General features: G+C 41.7%; 1 pseudogene; it reads left to right on the top strand.

The window, feature by feature from the left end:
• The first annotated feature begins 1,266 nt into the window (after nt 1-1,266).
• LOC101639853 lies at nt 1,267-2,526 on the top strand (annotated as a pseudogene).
• The last annotated feature ends 8,988 nt before the right edge of the window (nt 2,527-11,514 follow it).

Below are 11,514 nucleotides of genomic sequence, written 5' to 3'. Positions count from 1 at the left end.
GGATGCTTACCTCAAATAAGTCATGTTAAAGGTTAATATATACAATAAGTAAAATTATTCACCAATATAGTAACACTACAAAGAACACAGGAATGAAAGGGCTCGGGATATAAATGGAAAATTCACCATGGAATATAAGTATTCAAGAGAAAGTGTGTATCTTTTTAGTTATCAAATACATGCAAATTAAAGCAAGTCATGGGACTAGTTTATCCCTGTGTGGGGTTGGGGAGGATTTCAGGATAACATTTCACACTGCTGGGCCTGTTGGAATATTTTCATCCATAATAAATGATAGCATAAACTGATATATTTCTTTCCCTATGGAGGCAATTGGGCAATGCTTTAGTACCAAATTTTTCCATTTACTTTTTCACTCAATCAAGAAATATTTATGGCATATCTTTGTTGTTGTTGGGAGCCACGAAGTGGGTTCCAAGCCATAGCGACCTTATGTATGATCAAACAAAACACTGCCCAGCCTATGCCACCTGCATGATTGTTCCCATGTTTGAGCCCATTGTTGCAACCACTGTGCCAGTCCACCTCATTGAGAGACTTGCTCTCTTTCACTCCTCTAGCACTTTTCCAAGCATGACGTCCTTCTCCAGGGACTGGTCTCTCCTGACAATGTGTCCAAAGTGAGTAAGAAGTTGTTTCACCACCCTTGCCTCCCAGGAGCACCCTGGCCATACTCCTCCCCAAACAGATTTCTTTGTCCTTTTAACAGTCCATGGTACTTTCACTATTCTTTGCCAACACCACTATTTAAGTGCATCCCTTTGGGGCTCATCTTTATTCTATGGCCAATGAGCATCCACTTTGTGCTAGCTACCCTGTTTCCCTGAAAGTAAGACATCCCCCGAAAATAAGACCTACTTACAGTTTTGCCTCTCGCTGAAATAGAAGGCATCCCCAGAAAATAAGGCCCCTCGAAGCTACCGTAACTTTGGATTCTGGACTGTAGCAGGCCGCCACGCAGCTCACTGTTGGCCACAGTGCAGCCGGGGCAGACAGGAAGTGTGAGGTCTCTTTTAATAAAACAATAAATAATAAATGTGTACCGTATTCTTCTTCATGGAAAAATAAGACATCCTCTGAAAATAAGACCTAGCACATCTTATTTTCAGGGAAGCGGGGTATTTACCCTGCCATGTGCTGGGACATGAACATGATAAACACATTATTGCCCTCATGATTCTGAGAGTTATTCCAAGAAAATACATATTTAAAATGAAAATAGGAAGTGTCTTCTTGGGAATCACCATGGCCTCCAGGACCCAGTATATATAGCTGGAAAAACAGAGATCCTTCAAAGTCCTCAGCTGTGCTCAGTACAGCAGGGCTCGGGTCCATGTGTTCTCCACACCACCCCACTTCCACTTTGGCCAAACCTACCACATCACCCCAATTTCTCCACAAATTTCCTGCTGGCCTGCTCCCAGAGTTTGAGGGTGAGGGTGTATTCTGCATGTTTGATAGCGATGCCATTGCCTCTGGTGTGAGCAATGAGGAGGTGTGGAGAAAAACTCCAAAGGACAGCCCAGGGGGTGGGATGGTTGAGTTTTGTGCGGGTATTCCTTACCGTGGGCATCATGCATCACAACAAGTAAGCCAGAGAGCATGCCAAGGTGGAGGTGAGGCAAATTCTGGGGTGACTGGATGTTCCCTTGAAAACCAGGGCTTTCCTGGTGGGTAACAGAGTGTCCCTGGCTGACATCACAGTTGTGTGGACCCTGTTGTGGCTCTACAAACACATCTTAGAATCTTCTTAACACCAGGCCTTCCCCAATATCAACTGCTGGATCCTCACCTTCATTAATTAGCTCCAGTTTTGAGCTTTCTTGGGGGGAGGCAATGCTTTGAAGATGGCCCAATTTGAGGTTAAAAGGTTTACAGAGATTCAGCTAAAAAATAAGCCCCCACAGAAGTAGAAAGGACCCCAAGAGGAGAAGCAGATGCCCAGTCGGCGCAGAAGGAAGAGCAAAAGGCAAGGGCTCCTGTGTCTGAGGTGCAGAAGGAAGAGTGTGAGCAGACTCTGGCCAAGGCGCTGGAGGTCAAGGAACCCTGTGCTCACCGACCCAAGAGTCCCTCTGTTCTGGGTGAGTGTGAACACAAGGAATACAATAAGAATGCCGTTTTGGTGTCGCTACCCAATTTCTCAGTGCACTTTGATAAGCCAGGCTGCTCCCTGTGGTATGCTGAATATCACTTTCCAAAAGAGCTGACCCAGACCTTCATGAGCCACAACCTCATCGCTGGAATTTTCTAGTGATTGGACAAGTTAAGGAAGAATGCCTTCACCAGTGTCATCCTCTTCAGAACCAACAGCAGCAGCTCCATTTCTGGAGTCTGGGTCTTCAGAGCCAACAGCTCGCCTTCACAGTGAATCCTGATTGGCAGCTAGACTACAAGTCATACATATGGTGGAAAGTGGATCCTGGAGGCTGGGAGACCTATATGCTGGTCCTGGAATACTTCTTGCATGTGGGCAAAGCCTTCAACCAGGGCAAGATCTTCAAGTGACCACCTGACACCCACTGCCTGCACCCAGCCTGCAGTGAGATGAGGGTCATTAAACAAAGCTGAAAAGTGGGGAAAAAGAAACTAGAAAGTTTCTTAAACAGTTGGGATAAGTCCTATGGAGCAAAAGTACATGTGTTATCAGTTAGGTGACAACAGTTGAAAACCTGGTGTGATGATTAAAGTCTATGTACACTAAACACCCCTAAGTAAAGGTAGAGATTGAGCCTGATGACACATACTTGGGTGTGTGGCCTTTTGTATAAGAGAGATACTAATGGAGCCGAGTTCTTCTTGGCCCTTCCCTTGCGCTGGATCCTGAATCTGATTCCTTGATCTCTATGTTGTGTCACCTGCTGATCCCAGGAGCTGTGAGCATACTCCTAAAGACTGGTTCATTCAGCTGACCTCAGATTCATTTACCTCTGTGTCGCCACTCTCCCTTTGTCATCCTACTTCCTGTTTATCGGTTTCCATAGCTACATGAGTCAGGGGAAACCCGACTTGAACTGGACTGGATTTAACTACTTCTGTAACTATGTGATCCATTTTCCCATATGCCGTTCTATATACAAACACATACAAGAATCACTCATTTTGCTTCTCTGGAAAGCCCACCGTAATATACCTGGATTGTCCAGACACACCTAAACATAGGATGGTAAGTCAAAAAAGCATTGCTACTAGGTTTTCAGATCACACATGCACAGGTTTATTTCAAAAACACGCTTGAGTTTATTCGTGTCATCAGCAGATGGTTCAGACAAGTTCTCTCAGGAAGACACTTGCTTGAGTCTCATTAGGGTCCCTTAAAACATCCAATCAAAGTAGTGGCTTCTGAAGGAATGTGCTGGACAAGTTACATTTAAGGGCAGGGAGGTCAGTTTAGAAGGTATGGATTTTGGGGGATCCCAAAAGGGTTGTCTTTGGGGGGAGGCAACCAAAATCCAGATATACTCCCAAGAGTAATAAAAAGCATCAGCAAGTACAATGACAGGGTCTCTCTGAAGTTCCTACATTCACAGGGCATCATTAAACTTAGGAGCCGCGGTGGGCTTTGTGTAACAGTATTCTCCAGTATGTAAGCAAGCACCATTATCGTGGTCGTTTCTATTCCAGAAGGAAAGGTACAACTTGGCCAAAACAAAAGCAACATCCTTTTTTTTTTTTGGATGCTAAGAAGTATACTGCAATAATCATTAAAGGGAAAAGAAGTGTGTGGCAAGATGTACATTTTCCATTTGAGAGCCTTCCACAGTGAGGAGACAGCTTTCTCTACCCAGAAGGTGAAGGGCTCTCATTCATCCTCTTTATCAAACCTTGAGAGCATGGTCCAAAAGGGTTATCTGGGGAGATTTTCTTGAAGGACACGGAATGGTCATAGGGAGATGTGAAGACGTTTTAAGGAAACTGAAGACTGCACTATAAGTTGTGCCACAGAATTTTTCTGGCAAGAGAACTCATTTATGAAAATTTCATTGGGAAAACTGACCCCAGGTCTCTGACAGCTCTGATCTTGCCCCCCTGGATCTCCGTTTGTTCCCAACCCTCAGAGCACATTGGAAAGGAGCAGGACGCGTGCCCCAGAGGGCGCCCAGGCTGCCATGTGGACGCGGTCTCAATCAAAAGGAGCACAGAACACTTCAGGAGAGGGGTGTTGTTGGGTGTCCTGCAGTCAACTCCAATGCCTCGGTCAGCTCGCCGTACAATCAGGGGAACCACTGCCCCTCCCTGCACCAGCCTCGCAGTGCTTACGTGTGAGCCCTTTGTTGGAGCCGTTAGGTCAAAACAGACTTGTGTGTTTTCCTGGGAGTTCGTGGCACTTTCAATATTCTGCACCAATAACATCACCCAAGTTCATCAATACTTCTGAAGTGTCCCTTACACATTGTTCAACTTTGACATGCCTATGAGGCTACTGAAAATGCCATGATGCTTAATCCGGGAAGTGACACAGCATTATTCTTTAGCACTTTAAAGAAGAAAGGATCAAAAGGAAAAACAAACAAAAAAATGGAGACTCAGAAGCATATAGACCAAATGGAGGATATGTCAAGAAACTATAGCTTCTTGTTTTGATATTTTTGCTCTTGAAAAACTCTATGTCATTTCGTAGCAGTATTTGCCACTTGCCTTCATTAAATATTTCATTTCATTCTCAAAGATTTACCTCTGAGCAGGAGCAGGAAATATTTCACAAGAAAGTGAAATCTGAGCGGAAGATGTGATGTTTGAGGAAAGCCTACCCAGATGGAAAGTGAAGGAAGAAAGACTCACTAGAAAGCAAGTGCAGTGAGAGGGCAGGGGTGGCAGCAGAAGGGAAAGAGCTGCAGACTCCCACGGGCTCCTCTGTGGTAGGGCAGGCCAGGCTGTGCATCCCAGAAGGAATTAGACCACGAAGGATTCACAGGCCATGCTGACGGTTTACTTTTCCATCCTCATAGCAACGGGAAGCTACATGGATTAGCAGAGAAGAGGCATAGCGTGGATTCAAAACACGTCACTGTGGTCGCAGCAAACCGACCACTGGGCATGGTGGCTGTAGATAAGCGCCATGGAATAGGTTCTGAGACGTAGCAACCCTACGCACAACAGAGTGAAACACTGCCTGCTCCTGGGCCATCGTCATAATTGTTCCCATGCTGAAGCCCACTGGGGCAGCCACCGTGTCAACCCACCTCCTTGAAGGCCTTCCTGTCTTCACTCCCTTCCATTTTACCAAGCCCGATGTCCTTCTCCAGGGACTGGGCTCTCCTGACAACATGGCCAAAATATGGAAGGCAAAGCCTTGCCATTCTTACCTCTAAGAAGCACTCTGGCCCTACTTCTTCCAGGAGAGCTCAATCTGTCCTTTAGAGCTGCTATCATTTTTTGGTCAGCACCATAATTTATATGCATCCATTCTTTTTTGGTCTTTCTTATCCAATGTCCATTTTTCACATTCATATGAGGCAATTTAAAACCCCATGACTGTGTCAGGTGTACCTTAGTAACATCCTTGCTTTTCATTGCTCTAAAGAGGTCTCGTGCAGAATATTTGCTTAATGGAGTGCATATTTTGATCTCTTGACTGCTATTTCCATGAGCATTGGTTGTTGAGACAAGCAAGACAAAATCCTGGACAACTTCAATCTTTTTTTCCACTTATCATAATGTTACCTATTGGTCCAGTTGTGAAGATTTTGGTCTTCTTTACGTTGAGTCATAATCCATACTGAAGGCTACAATCCTTGATCTTCATCAGCAAGTGTTTCAAGTCCTCCCCACTTTCAGTAAGCAAGATTGTGTTATATGCATATTGTAGTTTATTAGTGTGTTTTCCTCTGATCCTGATGCCCCATTCTTCTTCATATTATAATCTAGCTTCTCTGATTATTTGCTCAGCATACAAACTGAGTATGTATGATGAGAGGATATACCGCTGACATCCACCTTTCTTGATTTTAAAGCATGCAGAAGTCCCTTGATCTGCTTCCACAACTGCCTCTTGATCCATGTAAAAGTTCTGAATGAGCACAATGAACTGTTTTGGAATTCCCACTCTTCTGAAGGCTATCCATAGTTTGTTATTATCTACACAATGGAATGCCTTTTCATAATCAATAAAATACAAGTACATTTTCTTCTGATATTCTCTACTTTCAGCCAAGATCCATCTGGCATCAAACATGGATATCCCTGTCCTTTGTTCCACACCCTCTTCTCAGTCTGGCCTGAACCTCAGGCAGCTCTCTATTGATGTACTGCTGCAGCTGTTGGTGGATGAGCTTCAGTGACACTTTACATTGGGGATGGTAGGGGCAATAAAGTGGGTGCAAGCTTCCAGGAAGAATTGTGTTTTTATATTCTATGTGATAATGAATAATGGTGCAAATGATGTAGTTTAAATCAAAGTGCAAATATCTGTGGGCAAACTGAAAGCATTTAATGTGGTATACTGTCAAATAGTAGATTAAAAAAACATCCATTTCAAGATCTTCAAATTCGTTATGTGCTCCTTCCTAAAACTGAGCAGCCTGAAAGCAAATTCTCGCAATCTGGTTCTGCCTTCAGTCAGCACTGTTTCAAGGAGGAATTGACTGAGAATAGTAGGAAGCTGTCACTTGGGGCAACTTGGGACAAGGAAGACCTATCAGGTTCCTGACACCAAGCTGAACAGTCTGCTCTTTCTGTCACTTAGAAAGAATAGTTTAAGTAGCCTAATCAAATTTCTCCACTGGGAATAACTCTTCTAAGATTCGGGCTGGTTCATGGGACAAAATACAGAAGATATCACTATAGGTAGTTGTTGGTCCTTAACTTTCTCTTTTACTACCCATTCTGTGGTTGTCAGATGACATTGAGTTAACTTTGAATCAGAGCCACCCAAGATGACAGAGTAGGAGTGCCGCTTAAATTGTCTATGCTGTCATTTCAATGTGAGTAGTTGGCAAGGTCTTTCTCTTGTAGATCCCCTGGTAGGGTTTGAACTTTCTATTGGTAACCAGGGCACAACTCTTGGACCACCAGTTGTTGCTGTGTGCTACTGGGTAGCTGTTGATTCAAAGTGCCCGATGGAAGAGGAGTAAGTGGCTCCACAGGTTAGCATCTTCATGGAGTGGTTACTAGGTTCTTTTCTCCTATGGAGCTGATGGGTTTGAACACTGACCTGATAAGCAGTTAACTGTTCAAACAACACACCACTAGAGCTCCTAGAAGACATCACTTAATCTCATGCTAGCATATCTGCTCGTTTGTGTAGTTTACCTGCCCTGTGCATCAGACCATCGTATAAGGGCCTCCTGATCATCAGACCTGTGCATCAGACCATCGTGTAAGAGTTTGGGCCTCCTGATCACAATTCTTTTCTTAGGTTTTGGCTGACAGCTGTGAAAGGACGTGGAAGAACCTTGGATGACAGCATAGTTCTAAGAGAGGACCAGGCAAAGGAATGAGGAGTTCTTGAACTAAATATGCCCAGAAGAAGAGTCTGGCATCTTTATGATGAGAGCCTGTTGAGATCTGCAATGGCTGGTTTCAGCCTAGAGGAAGCATCACTGTGGAGTGATTGAAGTGGAAGATTCAGCTAAGTAATGACTTGGGTCATCAGTCAAGTGGGTGTCCTGAAGCAGGATAGCTATGCAGTGCACTTTCATGTCAAACATCATTTTCTTGTGGCAGGGACCTTCTTTTATCACCTGCACATGGACTGACACCAGGAGAAACAGGTGTATACTGAAATTGTGTGCCAAAAATCAGATATGATAAGGCGTTACAGAGAACCAAAACAACCCCAAACCAAGCCCATTACTATGCAGTTGATCATGATTCATGGCAAACTCATGTGTTACAAAATAGAGATACCCCATTAAACTTTCTTGGCCTCAGTCTTTATGGAGGCATCTTGCCAATTCTTTCTTCCATAATGAAACTGGGTACTTTTAAGTTGATAACCTTTTTCATTTCTGCATCCCAAATGCAAGCTATTTGTGACACTGAGAAACATGTATTCAGAGATACAAAAATTGGCTTTTTACTATTTGTACAAAAAGTAAACAGGAGACTATCAAAAGTTAATTTTAGAAAATTTCAAGATTTCAGGGTAGATTTTTTTTTTCCCTCCAGAAACAAGCAGTGCAGAACCTGATACAACATTTTCCTGGTAATTGTAGGGAATATCAGTACATAACATTTGTGTAATTTATGAAAAAGTCCTAACTTTTCATGAATTATTTGTTAAAATCTACATCTCCTCTGTATAAATATAAAACCTCTTTGGCCCTCACTCTGTCCACTCCAGATTCTCTGCCTAACAGCTGATCAAAGCATATGCTGATTGGTGAAAGGTGATGTCCTGGATTTTGTTGACTGCAAAATGTTAAGGCTGTACTCTTCTCCTCTTGGTGCCTGATAAAGATTCATTGGAAACAAACATCATGAAGGCACTTTGGCTTATAAGTTGCTATACAGCACCTAAACAGAGTTTCTGTTCTTTTCCTGTAGCAATAGAAACTTGCCCTCTGCCATAAACATTTAAAAGGCTCAAGATGATTTTTGTGATTGATTATTCAGAAAAAGTAAGTTTTTCTTCTCAGGGAAATTTTTAGGCAGATTGCAGCTTTGTCTGCATTTCTTTAGGGCATCTGCATTATGCTTATAAAGTATCTTTTTGCTTCACCTACAATCTTTCAGTTGATGCTAATGGAAAATATTCCTATGTTTTAAGTGGAGGCTAAGTGCTTCCTCTGAATAGATAATCAAGGTGTAGAACTGAAAGAAGAATTATGCCCACAATAAAATACTAATCAGCCTCTGAAACTATTTGCCATTGCCTTTTCCTGTTGAAATTGCCTTGTTTGCATCAAATATATAAAGGCAAGGGTATTCTAAGCTTGAATTACATATACTAAAGAACAACGGAGTTTTAAAAACATATTTAAAAGAGTCAGCATAAATCCAAACACAATTCTGAAAATAAGCAGAGTGAAACATAAATAATTTGCACAAACTTAAGCTTCTTTATTCTAAATTCTAGCCTCTAGCTAAAATAATACATTTGGTGGATGCTGGAGGATGAAAATTAGATATTTAAAGAGGATCCTGGTAATTTTCTAACTTCCCTAATGAATGATGATTTGAACTTGAAAGGATATTAATTCTGTTGCATACTGCGTGATCCAAATATGAAGGAGAATTTTTTCTTTAAATCAGAGTAGAGAGGAAGATTATTGTAATCAAAGACTTGGTTCACCTAACACTTAAGAGATTCAGAATGCTATTCCAGTTGCAAATTCCTTGATTGTACTGTACTTCACACCTTTTGACATCTTCTGTGGCAGAACTCATTGGTTGCCTAGCCGATAGCTATGGCCCCAAGATGGCATGTATATACCTTCCTAAGATGATATACACTCTCTCTCATGTGGCCATAGGTTTTATAGAAGAATGGGCCCATTTTTTTAGTCAAATACAGGCCTGCTGTCTGGTTCCCTTTCCAGAATTGAGTTTAGGCATGGGTATGTAGTACAATTGTAATCAGTGATATTAAAGAAAGATTTGCTGGGAATTCTGAGAAATATTTCTTTTCTAAGAAATAAAAGGAAGTAAGGACAAAGAGAACATTCCATCTTCTCTCTGAAATGCTTGAAACACATCAGATACCTGGGAACCATGAGCAATTCTAACTTAAAGAGCAAAACAAAGACTAAAAAAAACTTAAGAAGGTAATGCAAAAGTAGAAAATTGAGCCTGGCCTCCCATGCTTTAAAACAAAACAAAGACTTATTATATAGTTGAACTGTAGCTTTCATATCCAAAATGTAAATAAAAATTATAGATCAACTGAGGCTAGATTTTAATATTTCCCTCATCAACAAATTATTAAAATAGCTTTATTAGTGTGCAGAGACATTGCCAAATAGTCATGATGAAACATCCTGGAGGAAAAATTAAGATCCTTTTTAGGGATTCTAGTATAACCAATGTGGTTGAATTTTGGTGCAGGTGAAGAATATTGAAAGTCCCATGGACTGCCAAAAGAACCAGCAGATTCCTCTTAGAAGTACAGCCACAATGATCCTTAAAAACAAGGATGGGAAAACTTTATCTCACACACTTTGGACATGTTATCAGGAAAGACTAGTTCATGAAAAAATGACATGATGCTTGGTAAAGCAGAGGGGCAGCAAAAAATGAGGAAGACCTTCAACAAGCTGGACTGACACAGTGGCCACTTCAATAGGCTTAAACCACGCAGATGGTGCAGGAGCAGGCAGTTTCCTTCTGTTGTACATTGTCTCTACGATCGGAACCAGCTCAATGGCACCTGCAACAACAAGGAACGAAAGGGGATTTCATAATAGTAGTTAGATGTTGTTTGCCATCTTACTCTTCTTTGTTTACCAGATTATAGGTGCAGTTTTCAAAAGTTGCATAAACTATAACATCACAGAAGATTGAATGAAGTGGCTTTGAGAATCCAGCTGTCGTCAATTAAGACATTTTAGAGATTTTTCCCAAATGTCAAAAAATGCTATTTTTATCAGTAAATGTTCCTGTTTGAGATATTTTTCACACATGTAATTTATGCCAAATGTAGTAGATTTTGTTTTGTTAATTTTAATATAATATATTTATGCACTTTTATTTCTAATGAAAATAAATGGCAATAGAGATAGCTCACATGAGCAAACATTTTTTTAATAATCCACAATAATTTTTTTTAAGATTGTAAAGGATATCTAAGGCAAAAACACTTCAGAATTACAGCCATATATATGGTTTTAAATGAAAAACTAAATTTTGAGACATCTGGGAAGATGGCGACTGAGTAACACATACCAGAGGGACTCTGCAGAAATCAGCGCAGGAGAGTTACTAAGAGGGAAATTCCACACTGCCAGGCCACAGGAGGAGCATCATAAGATAAGTGGCACAGATCCACTAGGTTTTGAGGGGGTGGAGACTTGGCCGGCTAGGATTTGACCTGAGCCCTACCACTGTCTCAGCCAAGCCTGGATCATTTGGAGCCAGCACAGGGGCTTTATCTGAACACAGCCACAGCTTGACGCCCCCTCAGACTCGACCGGAAACACTCCTAAAGGTCAACAAATAGACCTTGAACTATTCACAGGCTTTTCTTTATTTTTGGTCATTAGTTTTTTTGTTTTCTTTTGTTGCTTTGTTTTGCTTTGTACTGATTTTGTGCATATTATTATCTCTGCAGGTTATCTAGATAAGGTAGGCTAGATAAATAATCTGGAGGAGAAAACAGGACTGACAGTTCCAGGGGGACATGGGAGAGGGGGAGGTGGGGAAAGGAAGTGATGTTAACAAACCGATGGACAAGGGAACAATAAGTGATCTAAAATCAGTGGTGAGGAGAGTGTAAGAGGCCTTGTAGAGCTTGATCCAAGGACAATGTAACCAAGAGGAATGACTGAAAACCAAATAAAGCCTGAGCACGATAGTGGGACAAGAGGAAAGTAAAAAGAAATACAGGAAAGAACTAGG

The sequence above is a fragment of the Echinops telfairi genome, unplaced genomic scaffold, assembly GCF_000313985.2.
Source record: "Echinops telfairi isolate 266 unplaced genomic scaffold, ASM31398v2 ScPeMD7_7467;HRSCAF=8505_1, whole genome shotgun sequence".
NCBI classification, from domain to species: domain Eukaryota; kingdom Metazoa; phylum Chordata; class Mammalia; order Afrosoricida; family Tenrecidae; genus Echinops; species Echinops telfairi.
This window is presented reverse-complemented; position numbering and strand designations above follow the sequence as displayed.